This window comes from Scaptodrosophila lebanonensis, unplaced genomic scaffold (assembly GCF_003285725.1).
Source record: "Scaptodrosophila lebanonensis strain 11010-0011.00,11010-0021.00 unplaced genomic scaffold, SlebRS2 tig00000053-arrow-pilon, whole genome shotgun sequence".
Taxonomy (NCBI): Eukaryota; Metazoa; Arthropoda; class Insecta; order Diptera; family Drosophilidae; genus Scaptodrosophila; species Scaptodrosophila lebanonensis.
The window spans coordinates 13140788-13159041 of record NW_022060548.1 but is presented as its reverse complement, the minus strand read 5'-3'; the positions used below and the strand labels follow the sequence as shown (position 1 = coordinate 13159041).

General features: G+C 37.5%; 1 long non-coding RNA gene across 2 annotated transcripts; it reads right to left on the bottom strand.

Moving 5' to 3' along the window:
* Nucleotides 1–5598: 5598 nt before the first annotated feature.
* LOC115624171 lies at nt 5599–16636 on the bottom strand. Of its 2 annotated transcripts, XR_003995438.1 has the most exons (3): nt 16333–16636; nt 5876–6056; nt 5599–5813 (listed from the first exon to the last, which is right to left on the bottom strand). It is a non-coding gene; the product is annotated as an uncharacterized LOC115624171 (long non-coding RNA). The 2 variants fall into 2 exon arrangements; XR_003995437.1 differs by having other exon boundaries at nt 5599–6056.
* Nucleotides 16637–18254: the final 1618 nt, after the last annotated feature.

Genomic DNA, 18254 nt, shown 5'->3' with positions numbered 1-18254 from the left:
TTATGATGATGCCTCAGATGCCAGCCGAGAAAGTGGCCAGACAGGCAGGCAGGCAGGCAGGCAGGTGGGTTGCCGGTTCGAGCCTTGATAGGCGAACGAAGGTGCCGACAGTTAGACAAGCAAGCATGTTAGATTATGTGCGTGTGTGCGGCAACAATGTTGAGGCTACTAAAATTTAAACATTTTTGCACAGCTGTAGGGCAACATATGCTGCTTGTGTACTTAATAGTCACACACATATACAGCCGCACGCAGAAGGTCGCACATTTTTAGCTGGCGGGCAAAGTAATAGAACGTCAATGTATGGGTGGAAACTGCGAACTGTCTTTTGAGCTTTGCTGTTTTCTATTGGTATTGAGTGCTGATCGTAAAAAGAAGAATAGGTGTAAGTTCGATGGTAGCGGTACTAAGTACACAAAGGATTTTCTGAACGAGTTTCAGGTTTAATAGATAAACATCAGAAGTGCGATTTATTGAAACATATGCCGAAACCTCGACTCTGAAGATAAGACAGAAGTACTAAAGGACACTTCTGCCAAAAAAATATTACAAAAACAAAATATATAATTTTGGAATGCATAATGGAAACATTGTTAAAAACCACAAATATTTCTATTTTTCAGAAAGCAACTAATAATCACGCGTCAATGTGCTATTGACAAGTGGCGTTAGTTTAATTAGCTTGCGACTATGAAATCGTAATAAACAGTTAAAACAGAAGGTTAAAGAATATTAGACAAATTATAGTTTACCTCATTCTCTATAATCAATCAGGCTTTATCAAACGACTTCTTAAAATCCTTTGTCTAATTAGTACCTTGGAATTGCCTACTTTTGTATCACTTTTGTGGCATGCTTCAACAATGCTAGACATCTGGACATCTGACCAGAAGAAGCTATGAATGAAATGTTTTGAATTTTCTAAATCCTAGGCGCTTCATAAGAAACAAATTACTTTTTGTCTCGTGGCAGACATTGGCCTGCATGGAAAGAATTGAACTTCAATCAACATTTGTCATTGCATTTGCGGTTGCGTATGTAGAGCTCGAATAGAACAATCTCTTAAATTAATTAAAATTCATTGCTGCGCACAAATCACAACACACACTACATAAGCAGAGTTGTGGACTGCGAACTTAGGACATTGGACAGAGGACTGCAGATCAGGGCAAGCAAAATCACATCATTCTAATGGCATATTAACTTACTTATATAAGCATAAGCAGTCGAATGCACAAATGCATCTTTGTATGTGTAGGAGTATGTACTCTTATGTCTGCCTGTGTTGAAGCAATGCCAGGCCTGTACGATTATGTCTGAATGTCTGTGTATGTGTACAATTATTGTAGGTTATGCTTTGATGACACTCATATTGTCTCTGTAAACGCTTTTGGGGCAAAGCATAAACAAACACACAAACTCACATACATACGAATACACGTACAAAGCACACACACTCGTCTGAGTGAATCTTCACATGCCCTCGTGTAATTGTTCGAAGTAAAATAATGTTTATGCACGCAATATTTGACCAACTGCCAGAATGACTGACTAACCAATGCAAACACAACAGCAGACAGACAGACAGACACACACTCGTATTACGTAAAGAACGCCCAAAGCTTTGCAAACTGCAGCAACATGATTATTTGATTTGTATTAAATTACAGCAGAGAAATGGTGTGTTGCCTTGGCAGCAGCCAAAGGTGCGTGTGTTTACAAGAATTCCAAGAGCAGAGTATAGGCAGCGGCTGAACTATGTTATAATTAAATTTCCTGGCAACAACAGAAACGCTCATTTATGAACTGCTTATTGTCCACAATTGATTGCCTATTTAGCTTGCATACCGATGGACTATATTTCTAATATTGGTTATTACACTAGAGTGCGTAATTGTTTTGACAAACGAACCTTTGTATTCTCTGTTTGCGGTTTGCGAAGAAGAATGGAATTTTACAAACAATCTTTTCAAGTATTGTATCTTTCCCAATAAAGCCTCAAAATAAAAGTATCGTTTTGTATGTTTATTGAGTTGTTTGCATTGATTTATGCCACCTTTTCAACTGTCTGAATAATTAGGGAGCGTAGTGTTTGTATACAAATGCCCCTCTGTGGCTGAGATGAAGCTCATTACAGACTGTGACTGTAATAGCAAAATTGTACAATTACAATAGCGTTAAGCACTCAAAAGTGAACAACAGACAACTTCACGCATTTATTTGAATTTATGTTTATCTATTTCAGGTCATCTGTCCAGCACAGCCCAAGCCTCAACTCAGCACCAGCACTAGCACTAGCACTAGCATCAGTCAATTGCCCATTATGAACGAGTGTGCCAAAGTACTTGTAAGTTACAAATCTGGGTATATGCTTCCCATTTTCAAAATCTATCAAAATCAGTGAGTTATTCATGAATCAAATCCAAGCTGCTCATGCTGCGCCCTCTGGCGCTTTTAGATCTGTACATTTGCAGCAAAGATTTATGACACGCTATGCGTGTATACATATACATACAATATGTATGTGTGTGTGTCTATGGCGGTGTGTCAGTAAATGCCTGCTGTTATTGTTGTTGTTGGCACTGAGCCGGCTGGCAGCAAACGCCTGAATTATTACATGTAGCAATATTTTATGCACAGATTTATAAAAAAAAACAAGTGAAAAAGCTAGAGTCGGCTGCCACGACTTTGAAATACCCTGTACCTAAGTGTAGAATATTTATAAACATTTAAAAAATAAACAAAATTGGGGAAAAAGAAATAAACAAAAGTGTAGTAACACAACAACAAATTTTTCATCAATTATACCTCAATCGGTGATTGAACTGCACTTTTAAACCACGATTTTGTCTATGTGTGCAAGTGTTTGCAGGACAGCGTTGTGGCAAAGCAGCAACAACAACAGCTGTTGGTTTAGCAGCTGTTGGGCAGAGATAACAAATATGGCGCAAACTTTCTTAACAATTTACCAATCACGATGAAACTTAATATGGCAGATAAGCACTAAGTGGATGTTCTTACCAATTTTAAGTGAAGCGACCACACACAATTAAATATCGTTATATTATTTCATACTACTTTTTTTCAACATCAATCACTACTGATATTTCTTAGGCCTTACCAATTTCAAATATTAAATACAGGTTTAATTCCGTTAAGCCGTTTTCGAAATCCAGGCGTTCATCAAGACAGGCGGACATTGTTATTTCGATTCGTCTTATGATGTTAATCAAGAACATAAATTATAAGTACTTTATGGCGTTGGATATGCTTCCATCTGCCTATTAAGTTCTTCACTTTGAAGAAACCTAATATCCTCTTTTTATTTATTTTGATAAGCTAAGTTTACTTATTTGCAATAAAACACAAAACATGTAGACAAGATCTAAAAATGTGTAAGGTTATTACGAAAGTTTTTCATTGGATAATTTAAATAAATTAATTCAAATTAATTAATTGAAACAAATAACATCGACAATTTTTATAAATATGAACACTTCCTAAAAATATGGATGCAACGCCATGGGATTATTTGTAAGCCAAGCATAAAAATACAAAAATTAAAATTAAATCAATTTTAAGCTAAGCAAATTAACAGATAAATAACATAAATATGCATCGTACTCTTAATACTTAGCTATAGTTAAATTGTATTGTATTTTAACTTCAAATCATATAACTTTTTTATACATACAAAAATTGCCAATGTAAGTTTTATACTCGCGGATTTCAAACACCTGTAGACGATCGTCTTTTAAAGTTTTCAAAATAAAACAATTTTGAACGTAACATAATTGTAACATAAACAGAATTGATTACTAAGAGAAATAGCGTAACAGTTATGTAAAGTGTAATGATTAAAACTTTGTACATGTTAACAATATTATATAATATAAGGGAGTATTAATATACTATATAGTTTATTAAAGCTTTAATTAATTTTAGCCTTTTGATTAAATACGATTCATAAAAGCAAAACAAAGTTGTGACGATTTGTTGTTTGTTGTTCCTTGCACGGAAATCATACAATGATTTCGGAAAGAAATAATATATTTTTTTAATCGAATGGATATGGTAAGTATGCATGGTCTACATTGCGTTTCAAAACCACATTAATCACAAAAAAATGTGTGTGCTTTAGAAATTAGCACGCTGTTAATAACGACATCAAGATTACTAATTTGCACTCGCAAATCTTAAACAAAAAAAACAAAAAAAACTAAACTGTGAAAACTAAATCCAGGTTGGCGGCGGGCAGCCGTTTAACGACTTTTAAATCAGCATTGTCTACCAGGTAAACATAAATGAGCAGAAGGTAAATGCATTGATTGTTTATCTACGGTTAAACAGCTGATTTTTGTTGTTTGTTTACATTTCGCAAAGCACCGTTAAGATCGCTTTTGTTTACATTCGTAATGCAACCAATAGGAGGACACCAGTTTGTTTACTTTTTGGAATCCAGCTGATTTTTGTTTACATTTAAAATGCAGCTTGTTTACATTTCGCAATGCACCGTATGGAACCACTGCCTTTTGTTTACGCTCTCTCAGCCAGCTTGTTTACTTGCTGCTCACTTATGTTCGCCTGGTATATTAATGAATTTAATTCATAGATTTTTGTAGAAACCGGACAAACTAAGTCCGAGTTGGCATTTTGAACATTTTTGAGACACTCTTTTCTACCAAGGGAACATAAATCAGCAGTAGGCAAATATATTCCCTGTTTTCTTAATGTTGGACAGCTGATATTTGTTTACATTTGAAATGCCACTTGTTTACATTTCGCAATGCACGGTAAAGATCGCTTTTGTTTACATTTAAGTGCAGCTTGTTTACTTGCTGATCGTTTTTGCTCGCCTGGTGTATGAATATAGAAAGCGCATGGAAATTAATGTAAAAATTGAGAAAACTAAATCCAATTGGCACCGGGGCCTTTTAACGACTTTTAAATCTGCATTATCTACCAGGTAAACATAAATGCGCAGTAGGCCTGTTTACTTAATGTTGGACAGCTGATTTTGTTTACCTTTTGCAAGGCACCGTAAAGATCGCTTTTGTTTACATTCGAAATGCAACCAATAGGAAGAACCCAGTTTGTTTACGTTTTGGAATCCAGCTGATTTTTGTTTACATTTGAAATTCACTTTGTTTATATTTCACAAAGCACCGTAAATATCGCTTTTGTTTACTTTTAAATGTAACCAATAGGATGACCCCAGTTTGTTTACTTTTCGGAGTGCAGCTTTTTGTTTATATTCATAATTTAAATCCCAGGCAGTTGGCTTCCGAGTACTTGCTGTTCACTTATGGTCGCCTAGTGTATGAATATATGAAATGCATGGAAATTAATGAGAAATCTAAATCGAAGTTTGCCGGCCGGCCCCCCATGCAACTCTACAAAAATAATTATTAAATAAAATAAATAATAGATTAATCAGTTCCAGCGCTTTAATAAAAATCGAATTATTAATTTTTATTTACAATTTGTTTATATTAATTTTATTTTCATAAAAAAACTACTTCTATAAAATGTTAATTGAAAGCAATCATTTAAACAATTTTTGAAATATATTCTAATAATTACTATAGTAATGACATATTAGTAATACAATTATTTTTATTCTTTATATATAGCGTTACAAATATAATTCATTATTGTGTTCACAGATTGGATAAGGATTTTATGTTTCAATTTAATTTAATTGCAGGAACAGGATGCTTGGGACCTCTTCAGTTAACACCCAAAAATTTGCTTATATGGAAGTTCCGCTGTTTTTCGGCAAACGAAATAAAAAAGCATGCCTGCAACGAAACCTGTTGGGAGCGAATGTGGCATATTAATTTAATAGGCAGACAGTAGAGTCGGGCCAACAAACTGAAGCGCTGAGTGATGGTAGCTAGATGCTACCTTGTCTGCAGGATTAAATTTGGAGAAGGGTTCGCACCCTAAGTAGCCAGCTCATGATGGTAGGGACCATTTCAGACACTTTACCACACACTCCATTAAGTCCAACGCAACGAGACGAAAGTAAAAGCTGGTCATTTCCGTCCTTCCGTCTACACAAAACAAAGAAGACAATTTTTTATTAAATTAATGAAATAAGATATAAAATATACAATACATAGGTAAAGACATGTGTTTGTTTATGTACAGTTTCAAAACAATACATTTATGTATATGTGTGTGTGCATTACAAAGTTGAGCGGAAGTTGCAGCAACTACAACAACTGCTGGTAGAGCTTTGTCGGAGATTACATCTATGGCTATAACTATCTCAACAATTCACATAGTATTATAATGAAACAACATGGTGGCACATTAGCACTGAATGGATATACTTGTAATTGCCCAATTTAAGTATATTCCAAGAAGTACGGAAGTTATGTAAAATCAGTAAAAGCAGGGGAGTGGGAGGGAGCACATAAAAAATACGCGTGTACTGCGTACACATATGTATAAGGCATCTATGTGTAATTTTGTGTTTCTAGCTCTTCTATTCTCTGAGAACTAAGATAGACGGACAGACATGGCTAGATTGACTTGGATTCTAATGCTGATCAAGAATTTATATACTTAACAAGGTCGAAAATGCTTCCTTCATTTGAAATTTTCTTTACTTTTCACAAACTTAATATACCCTTTCTTGCAGGGTATACGAACGAATGCAAATAAAATTATTTCAGCCACACTGTGTATGTGAGTGTGTGTGAGTCTTGCTCATGCTTATTTGTGTTCGCTTTTGTGTTGCTTAAGTGGTTTTCAATGTTCTTCATGCGCTTATGGAACATATTCACGTAAGGTTGGCTGGCTGTGGCTGCTACTGCAGTTAATGGCTGAACTGAATTGAAGTTTGGCCATTTTGTTATTGATATATTACTGCACATAAATATACAGTGCTTATATTTTTGCACAGGTATGTACATACATCAAATATATTTTGTATTTTTGCTGAATTTTTCGATGCCTTTTTATACAATTCAAACCACCCACCCACAAGCAAGTGAAACTGAAATATCATATTTATGTCGGTCTAAATAAAAGTACTGAAAAATATATGTGCTTAGAATGGTATTAATGTGGGATGTGTTGGAAAATATATTTTCATGTCGACTAGAATCTAATAACACTAGTCAGTAACCTGAACAAAGCCGCAGTGACGTACGAGCATGTGTTCTAAGTATTAGTTTAACTTTTTGAAACGTTCTACTTGCAGTTTTTATTTTCAAAAATATTCTTCTTCGTTTAAGTCATTCATTTTTTGGTAGCAGCAATATTCAAAATATTTTGCAATTTTCTTCATACTTGTATAACGAGTTGGCTTGCAACTGCAGCTGCTTCTAAAACTTTATGGTTTTTTTCGCTGTGCTAACCTGGAATTTGTCATAAGACAAGAGCGTTTTATTAAAAACTTGCCAGCATACACACGACCCCCAAGTTTCTCGCACAGACAGCAGCCACACACATACTCGTACATATGTACGTGTATAAGTCAAAGTCAAGCGGCAGAGTATTTTTTGCGCTCTTTTGTTGCTTTACCACAACTCTCTCCTTTAAACCTCATCAGCAGCTAACTCATTTTTGCTTTGGTTACCCCCATATAAGTATATGCATACAGACATACTGGCGATACATACATATACATAAGGTATATGCGAGTATGCACACACACATATGCATGTACATATGTATAGCCAAGTCAAAGTTTTCAATCACATGTCAAATGTTAACTTGACTTGGGTACATGCCACAGAGAAGGCAACCGACAGGCGAATGGCACATGCCTTGACATTTGTTGCTATAAGCTCATATTGCTCATAAATGTAAAACGTCACCGCCCCCTCTTGACGGCAAGTGTTGATTTAACAGTGTGTGTGTGTGTGTGTGTGTGTGTGTGTGTGTGTGGGTGTGCGTGTGTTGCCGAAAGACATAACCACAGCCACATATTGAAAACTTTCGCCTGTCACAATTTATGTTGCTGGTAACATATTTTTGAGTACTTTTTGGGCAAGCAGAAATGCTTTAGCTATGTTTGCATGAGTCTGTGTGTGCGTGCGTGTGTGTAGGTGTGTAGGTGTGTGTTCGAAAGACAGCGCTGTACTGCTGTAGAAAATTCAGCTCCGACTTTAACGGGAAAGTGTCGCAATCAACTGCAAGGTGTTAGTTCCTTTTGGTACAGCTGCTTGCTTAAGCGCTCCTCGTCAGCCTCGCATGATACAAGTAGAACTTGGTAGGTAGCTGTAATTAATTACTTGGCCGGAAAAGCGTGCTTCAAAATATGCAGGCCGTAAATTCCAACAGCTGCATAAATAATTACAATTGGTAAAAATCACACACAAATCTGTTTACTAGCCTTTTTCGTCGTATGGCAAAATCAACAGCCTGCCAAAAAGGGTACACACAAATGTTCACCCGAGACTGGGGTCAAAGTCTGTGGTTCGGGGCAATCATCATTAAAATTTTGCCTAAATTGGAGTTGAAATAAACAATTTGGCCTATTTGCTTTTGTCGATATATATTTTTTGGGTCATTTTACGGTTCAACGAAATGAAAATAAATGCCAATGGAAATAACATATAACATTTAACACAATTTTGCAGTTCATAATATTGAAATGAATGTTGTATTTTATGTTTGTTGTTATCGTTGTTGCTATAACAGCTTCGTATTTTAATAAAATTACCTTTTTGAAACGACACACACACACACATACGTGTACATATATTTATCCGCACAAAGGGAGCAAGAGCGAAGCGTTGGCCTGCCAGAAGATGTGGACATATATGTGTATAGTTTGCCCCTTGTACGTCAGTTACAAATTGTGTTGAAAACCACAAATGTAAAAATTTTGTTCAACTCACGCACATTCATCAACACAAACACAAAGCCGTACACGCAAACAATTGATTAGCATATTCAATTTTAATTAGTGTTAAAACATGTTTCAACAGAAATGCCATTTTATTGTTTTGGGTTTGCCTCGCTGGCATTTCGATAAGAGAAACCATAAATAAAGTTTACATCCTGATTGATACATATTGTTGTAGGCATGAAATTCTACATATTTCGGTCACAGGAAATAACTGTGAACTGAAATGGCAAGGACATAAATGCACTGCAGCATGATTTTATGATGATTTTACACTTTGATCAAGACTTTGATTTTTAAGTAAATTATACGCATACATATCAAATTAATTTAAAACATCATAACAACTAATTGAAAATAAAATCGAATACGGTTAATACGAAGTACAACAAAAATATTTACAAAATATTTGACAGCAGGGCAAGCTCGGCTTCTTAAACAAAGATTAAAGAACAACATCAATTTATATTAACAGATTGACAGCGAGACAAAAACGATCACAATTTGTGTCACCGACTTTAATCAAGCGATTTAAAATATTAAAATGTTATACAAATATATAATTACAATAAATGCGACATTTAAATGCCGTGCTTATCAGCGCAATTACAATGCCAACAACAGCAGCAACAGCAACAACCACGACATATTCAGGCGGTTGGCATCACATTAATACGCATAAATATGAAATCATGCGTTAAGATCAACAATTCAACAATTAAAACTTAATTGCATTAACATGAAATGTGCATCATCAACAGTGGAAATGATGAGAGCAACGACGACGACGACGACGACGAGTCCGGGCAATGAAACCGCTGGCCACATCAATGACAGTGAGTGGAGCGGAATTACAGGCAGCCAGACAAGGAAATCGCCTGAAAAGGGGCGCGATAAGCGATGACCATGACAAGAAAAACGCCATTGGCGTGCTGGTGTGGTGGGGCCGGTCCTTTGCCAGCTTCAACTGCAACTTGAACGCAATTTTCAATTATGGAACAAAACGGCCTTATAGTCTTATGTAAGTGTATTTTCTCCATGTATCCTACATGCATACTCGTGCGTACGTACATCAACGCTCCGCAGAAATATGCGAAAATGCGGGGACTGTATAACCCTTGCTCTGCTCTATTAGTTTAATTTATAGAAAATTGTTTTGTGTGGCATTTGGGCCATAAAAATGAGAGCAAAAGGTAAACGACACACACAGACTAGCATACATACATACAGACTAGCATTTTATGTGTGCTGAGTATATATTAAAATGGATCAAGACTTGCTGCTATTATGCGCTGCCAAATAATTCGTAGATGCACACCCACACCAATACACTCGCACACATACTCGTACACATGTCGTGCTATAAAATTGTGAGGTTATACGCGTTAAGACCCAAAGGTAAGCTAAAAAGCAGCGCATCCACCGTCATCGCCTTCGTCGCCTTCGTCGCCTTCATCGTCCTCAATAGCCAAAAACCTCAAAATGCTTAAATGGCTTTTTTGTTACACGTACAAAAATACTTTGTTGCCGGCTGCAACTGTGTGAGAGTAAATGTGCTGTGGACTGAGGTGTGCTTGTGTGTGAGTATACCTTTGTGCCTAGCCTCTGCCCCCGTCTCCGTCCCCGTCACCGTCACCGCCTCTGCCTGTACCTTTCCTCCTGTCTGCTGCTGCGAGCTGGCGAGCTGGTGTGAATTTATATTACAAACTATTACTGTCAAAAAACACGTTTACATAGCGCACACAAATATATCGAAGCGACCCACACGAGTGCGAGACCCACGTGCAGACAGCAACAGACAGAGACAGAGCTAAGGACAGAGACAGACAGCCATGCGCGCCCCTTGGGATGTCATGCCATTGCCTCATGTATCTGTATATGTGAGCTGTGTGTGTGTGTGTGTGTGAGTTGGGGTTTATATAGCATCTTAGTCGTTGGCAAAGTCGTTGGCCACAAAACTTTTTGCCTGCCTGCCATACAAAAATTGCTTAGCTGACACAGTTTGTGGCGATGCGAGTGCGCTGAGCTTTGGCATTAGTACGTGGCTGCTACAAGGTGTTAACTATGGCCTTATGGACTTGTCCATAAGCTGAAAACACACTGTCTGTTTGTATGTCAGCCCTTGTATGTATGCGTGCCAGACGCTGCTAGCCGCCTGCCACCCCCCGCCACCCCCCGCCACCACCGCATCAGTATTAGATTTAATGCTAAGAGGACGTCGCCTTTTTCATAATGCAACAAACTCCAGTGAATCGAGCAAATACTATAGTATATGTTGTGGTAAAGCCAAAAAGTGAACGGTTTTTGCTCCAATATAATCTGCATACATTTTATTACAACTTTACTGGAAGTTTGCCCGCCTGCACATTAAATTAAATTAAAAATTTTCTGCTCTTTGCTTAATTTATTGCATGTTTACAATTTGCAATTTATACAATTCGATTTGCGAAAAATGCATGACAAAAATGGTTTCAAAATTAAATTAAATGTAGCACCCAATAGAGAAGCCATTAGCTGAAACAGCTGCTGTTATTCTGTTATTTCTGTTTCAGCTATCACCCACAGTATATAAGTATAATCCTCCATGGAGCACCTTCACACTCTCTACGTAGTGTGTGTGGTGCTTTTTGTAGATATTTCATGAAACTCATGCAATTTTTGTGTTCTATGTTGACGCTCGGCCTTTCTGTGGATCTCGAAATGCGTTTAGCTCATATTAAATTGAATTACCAATGCAGCTGAAATTTTATTACATTACGCTTGGGTAGTTAAATGTTTCAAAATACATGCAATACATGTACGAATGCAAGGTTAAAATGATTAGGTGAGCAACGCATGTATAATACAATTATAAAGCCAGTCAATAAACTATCCCTATTAGCAGTTCATATAAAGTCCAGTACCAAGTCAATGAGACTTAGACTCCAAGTGTGTGACCAAATCATGTAATACGATCTTAATTTCTCTTGATTATTAAAAATTTAAGAAGTGGAATAGAATTATTTTTAAACTCAACGTTTATCAAATTTTTGTTTTGTCTTGTCTGTGAATTGCGAAACGGCTCTAGCCGGAGTCGATTATTAGATATTATTGTAATTTGATTTGGATGCTTGACCATAAATATTGGTGGCATATACCCATAGGCATCGCGTCTTGTAGAATATAAACTAGTTTTAAAGTCAGTTGCATTTTCTTTATGTCTATCGTCGTTTGCTTTTATTTCTGTAAAAATTCGGTTCAATTTGTTACATCTGGCATGTGCTGTTCTGCAGTATTTATGTGGTCCCTGCTAGTTTATTATTATTTCCTAAACATTAATTAAAAACGCCCTCTTCCATAATATGCACAAATAACTAAGTAGGCGGTTTCGAGAGAGCATTGTTCAAAAGTTGGCAGACAATGCACATACATACATATGCAATTTATGTTGTTCGTTTCCTCTTTAGATACAGAAATGTTTATTAAAGCAGTCCAGGAATTTAAGAACTTTTCACAAATTTATTAAATAATACTGCTGGATTTTATATCGTTAAAGTAAACTGCATTTACATATATCGTGATTATACACGTACACATATGTATGTATACATAGCATGGCATTTCAATCGTCAAAAATGACATTTATGTAGTAAACCAATTCAGCAAATAACTTTTTATATATCAGTGCAATATTTGAATCAATTTGCAGTAGCTTTTTTTACAAATGGCCAAAAGCAATATTTACATTGTTTTATAGCCGATGTGATGCAAAAGATAGACAAAAAATTCAATTCATATCTCTCCGCGCTAGGCATGGCCAATGAAATTGCTTTCTGCCGCAGTCCAAATAATTTAGCTAATTTTACGGCACATTCGGTTCACAAATGGCTGCCAATCTATGCTGCCACCCCCATGTATGCTGCCCCAAAGTCCGCCCCTAGCCCCAGGGGCCGTCCCATTTAATTATGAGCCAAAGTTATTTCATTGTAGGCGTGTGTTTTTGTTCTGTGAACTTTTGCACTTCCAATTTATGGGCACGTATATGTAATTTATTTATTAACCCCTTTTGAACGCTGCGAGCACCCCAAGTACACAAAATTAAACATAACACCCTACAATACTTTTGAAGACCCAAAAAATAGGCAGGCAGGCAGACAGGAGGCAGGACGACAGGCCGACAAGCAAGCATCTTAGGCGGCGCATTTTCTGCCTGAAAATTTACACGAAAGAAATAAATTTAAATTAGTTTTAACACATTAACCGTAAAAAGGCATTTTCGCAGGGCCACAACAGCAGCAACCACATGAGCAACTACAACAATTTACTACAGCTGTAAAAGTCAAGTCTTTTTTGAGACCCAAATACTCGTATGCGTGAGTGTGGGTTGCCCTGTAAAACTGTTGAAACGTACACAAACATAAACTTTAATGAATTTTCTAAATCCAAACATACGCACACACACACACACACACACACACACACATACACCCACGTGCCGCACATGTACATATGAAGAATATATGTATGTTCGTACTCCTATGTATGTTTATATGAAGTTATTTCGCTAACCTTTTGGCGCCATTTTGGTTGCCGTTGCTGAGGAGCAAATATTTGCATGCGCGAAGCTAAACGCAAAAAAAACCCAATAGCTGCTGTTGCTGATGTAGCTGCTGTTGCTACCAAAACATTTTAGTTTGGCGAGAAAATTAAACGCACGCACACTCACACACACACACACACACATACAGATCCAAGGAGGCAGGCAGACAGACAGCAAACTAGACACAGTTATATTTTCGGCTGACTGCCTGCAACTTTTGCCACTTCAAAATGTTACACTTCATACAACGACTTCACCGTTGCCGGGGCTCTTGAAATTTGTATAACCCGCAGCACAAATTTACCAAGGGGGCGGGGAGAGTAGCTGAGTGTTTTTGGGTGCCGCACATTACGCATAAATTTTGCACTTTACAAATTTTCCACGCACACGTTTGCGGCATTTTGTGTAAAATGTGCAGGGGCTCCGAATAGAAAGAGGCGGCAGCCGAGTGGCACAAAGCTGACACAACTACATATGTAAAACGTGCGCCATTTGTCAGCGGCAAGCCACCCACACAACCCCCGGACCAGTTGGAGTGTACTCATAGGTTATGCTGCTACTTGGCAAATCGGCTGGCAAAAACAAAAACTCTTCGAGCGCTAAAAACTCAACACTCAACACTTGCAATGGCACTTATTGTTTAGTTTTACTTGCCTGGCAACGCCTCTTGTCTCCGCACACACAGCTTCAACTTATTTTTAGTGGGTGTATTTCGAAATTTTTGCCACGATAACCATAAACAAATTAGAGTCAAGGCCCAGTGGTAGCGGCTCAAAAGAACTCGGGGCGTATACGGACTACGAGGATGAGTATGTGATTATGTGCGCGTGTGTTGTTATACATACTAGTTCTACATAGTTGTTGCTATTGTTGTTGTCATGTCAAAATGTCAAAATATGCGTGCGACTGCAGCGTTAAAAATTAAATGAAGTGTAATTGGGCGGCACAGGGTTAATCGAGGTTAGAGCTTAGACACCGCGACACTTTGTTTTAATTAGTCGCTGGCTTTCGTTGGGTCCCCGCTCTGGAAAAGTATGAAACCCAAGCGTTTGGGGCGTTTCTGAGGGTGCTTCCAAAGTAGTGTGCCGCTTGATTGGATTTGTAAATGGCAGACGGGCTATTTATGTATGTATGTTGATAACATTTAATGTGCATACATAAATAGTAACTGCAGTGTTGCAAAAGTCTGTAGTCGTTTCTAATCCGGTCAACAGCATTCCTCAACCCATTCTCCCAAATTAAAATGATTGCTGAGCAGCCTAATAGTAATCCATGTGCGCGACCATTTAATGCCAAATCTATGTCATGCCAAAGCCCAAGCTGACCATATCAGGATAAAACTTTATTCTGATATGAGCTTCAACAGATTCGGAGCTTCCATTACTAGTGTAATTACATGAATTATTGGCCTTTGAAATGGACAGCAATTGGCGGTCGCTTTGGCGCACATTTTCAAACTCTGGTCTGATGGTGCTCATTTGCAAAGCTGCAGTGGGAAAATGTGACAGCTGCTGCCGCGCCAATATCCATTACATTCGTTCTATGACCATTTTGCATTGAACACAATTCATTTGTGGTAGTTATTTGGTTCAGTTGGTCGCCACTGCAAGACAGAATCAAATGTTCTATTGATATATGCTGAACAATAGACTGAACAAATCTTTGCTGGAAACGCATCATTTTAAACAAATACGCCAGAAGTTAATGGCATACATATGTACTTACATACTTGTACATCAAAATAATGAACCATTTCTAATATCAACATCTACAATGCAGTTTATAGTTGTTACACTTTTTTTTATAGAGTATTATTAAGACACTTACTGATTAATGCTATATACTCGTAAGTAGCTTTCATTACTTATACAAGTAATTCAATTTAAAATGTTGCGTCCATTGATAGTTAAGATGGCAAACCGCAAATGGGAATTTATAACATTCATAGACAACGCACAATTTATTGCACACCTAACCGCATGCACCTCAAAGTCATTGCTTAACAAATTTGAAATTAGCTATAATTAAATTTACATGCGGCCAATAACTTATTTTTACATTAGTAACAATGGAAAACAAATTTTACATAGAATCTCCTTGGTTACAAATTTGGCGACGAAAGTCACAGTAATAGATTCGCTATTCTAGCAGATGATATAGCGAACGATGCCCAACGGAAGCACAAATAACTCACGCAGAGGACCTGTCTGATAATATGGAATAGATCATAACGACGAAGGAAAAACAATCTACAATAAAGATGCATCGAATGTGTACGGGATGGAAGCAGAACTTGGAGGTATTATTGGGATCGCAAGAGTCCATGTTGAGAACTCATTGTCTTCTTCAACACCTACCAACTGAAGGATGATATCGTACGAAATTGGGCTAGCTCTAGTCAAAGAGGCCTCCAGGCAACGAAACTTTACGTTATGCAAAAGCAGAACATTTGGTAATTTGTTTCTTCGCCTATGAACTTTTTAGCGAGCCTAATGTCGCGTTCCAGACTTCGATAGGGTCTTCACTGCTTTTCAAAAAAAAAAAAAAAGACTTAGAAGGCACTGTGGACAGGGTCTATCGCAGAGTTTCAAAAAGAGTCCAAAAATTACAAAACGACACTAAACGGTTCTTGCCAAATGTCTCCCCTGCGTAGCATTTGACGCTGAGAGGTAGAACATTATTTACAATGATAAATGAATAAATTGAACAACAATTGAAAATTACACTGTTATAAATGCAGCAAACATATGGCAAACATAATGTATATATGTAATTGTTATAAGTTCAACGGCTTGCAATACACACGCCTTCGCATTTTGATCTATTACGCTCTCTCGAAATGTTAAGTTCTAAAGAGAGGCGATGTAATAAAATGAAGAGAACTTACAGCTGTGGTGAATTCAGGTGAGAAGCGAGGCGGCGTCAATGCACATTACTGCACTTTCAAGTAAATGGCTTTCGTATGGTGTGTAAGTCAATTGTAGCCAATCTGAGGTTATGTTGCCGAAATGCAGCCAAATCACACTGCCAGCACTAATTGCATTACTAATTGAATTTTCGCTGCATTTCTGGGCACAATTTAGCTAAATTTGTACTTTACTGAATTAATTGAACACTTTCACATCCATTGTGGATCTCGCTGTATGAACGAAAAAAAAAACGAAGCACAATTGCGCGATAGTTGCTGCCGATCTCAAGGCCCGACGGGGACTGATGTGGGGTGCAGAGCTTTTTAGGTTCGAAGCTTTGTACTCGTGGTGGGAATTCTAAATTAAAGAGAAAACCACATTTGAGATAGATGTGTTCTGAATTTAGAACTCTGCTAGCACTAACAAATAGCTCTTACTTATGCCTTTTGTTTTTTTTTTTTTGTCTATTTAGCTTAAGTTCAGAGGAAGCTGTTACTAAGTTTTAAAATTTAGTCAAACTTAACCATTTAGGGTAATGATAATCAAATTTTTCCTGCTTTTGTCTTATCAAGCTTCATAAAGTTCAGTCATATTCATATTAAGACGCTTTTAAAATAAGCATTGGCTTTTATGCACCTCACCACAAACGACCAACACCATACATCTCTAATTACATATGTACTATTCGTACAAAAGTAAACACAATGTGTGGCTTGAAATTATTTATTAAAAACCTTGCCAGGCTAACCGAGCAGAAAGCAAAACCCACAACAAAGCACCACCGTTTGTAGCAGTGGCTCCGGCAAAAAGTACCTATTACTTACTTAAGCAGCCAGACACCGGCGTTTAAATTGTCAGCCTAGACGACACACAGGAACGGAAGGTAAAGGCTTGGCGTTAGGCAGGCAAAAAACAAGACAAGCAGACAGATGAAGGGAAAGGGCTGCTAGCTGTAGGTACTACTTGTTGTCTAGAAAGCATAAAAAATATTACGATGTTGTAACATATTTACACCTTGTTTCCGTCCCTATTGCACAGTTGACTGCCCCCACATGCGCCATATGCTTAATGAGAGTCTAGCAAAAGACAACACGGGCTCTGCCGTTGCCGCTTATCGTGCCAGCCACCATGACGCATCTCTCGTTGCAATTGTAATTTTTGTTAAATTAACATATCTTTCAGGCAAGTAGGGAGCGGGAAGGCGTCTGGTTGGCTACCGTTTCCTAGAGAATGCTTCATAGCAGATATCCGAGCTAGTTATACAAGTAGTAATAAGTTTCGGAAAATGTGTATTTATAGCATCGCTCAGTGCTGGAGCTATCAGTTTTCCCCTACGTAATTTATGAAGACATAGACTTTTAATATTCAACAGTCAGCTATATATAGAGTTCGCGATACCGATGGTAACTTTGTACATGTATTGTAACTGCACATTGAAATATATACTTGACAAAAGATGTATTGTTAATTCAATTTTTTGAATTTCAATGCACAATTATTGTCAATTGTTTTTACTTATACGACTATGTACTTGGACAATAAAAAGTATTGTAATATTTGAAATTAAAATAGCCATTTAGGCCTACTTTGAATAGATTAAATAAATCAGTATTTTTCACGTACCCATCTCTATCATCGGCCTATAGGTGTTGCGCTTTTTGTGCCTTGCTTCTAGGCGCAACATGTATGTACACACATATATCGTTCAAGTTGTTTCCGACGTGCGAGGTTGCCTGTGTGCGTCACAGGAAGTTGTTAAGTGGCAGCCTCGGCGTTGTCATTGTGGGCGTCGTCGGCGGCTTGGCGAATAAATTCAATTAGTAAGTGGCAAGTGGCAAGGAAGATTGCGTCGTGCTGCACGTGTGCGTGTACTGGTTTAATGGCAATTAAATACACAATC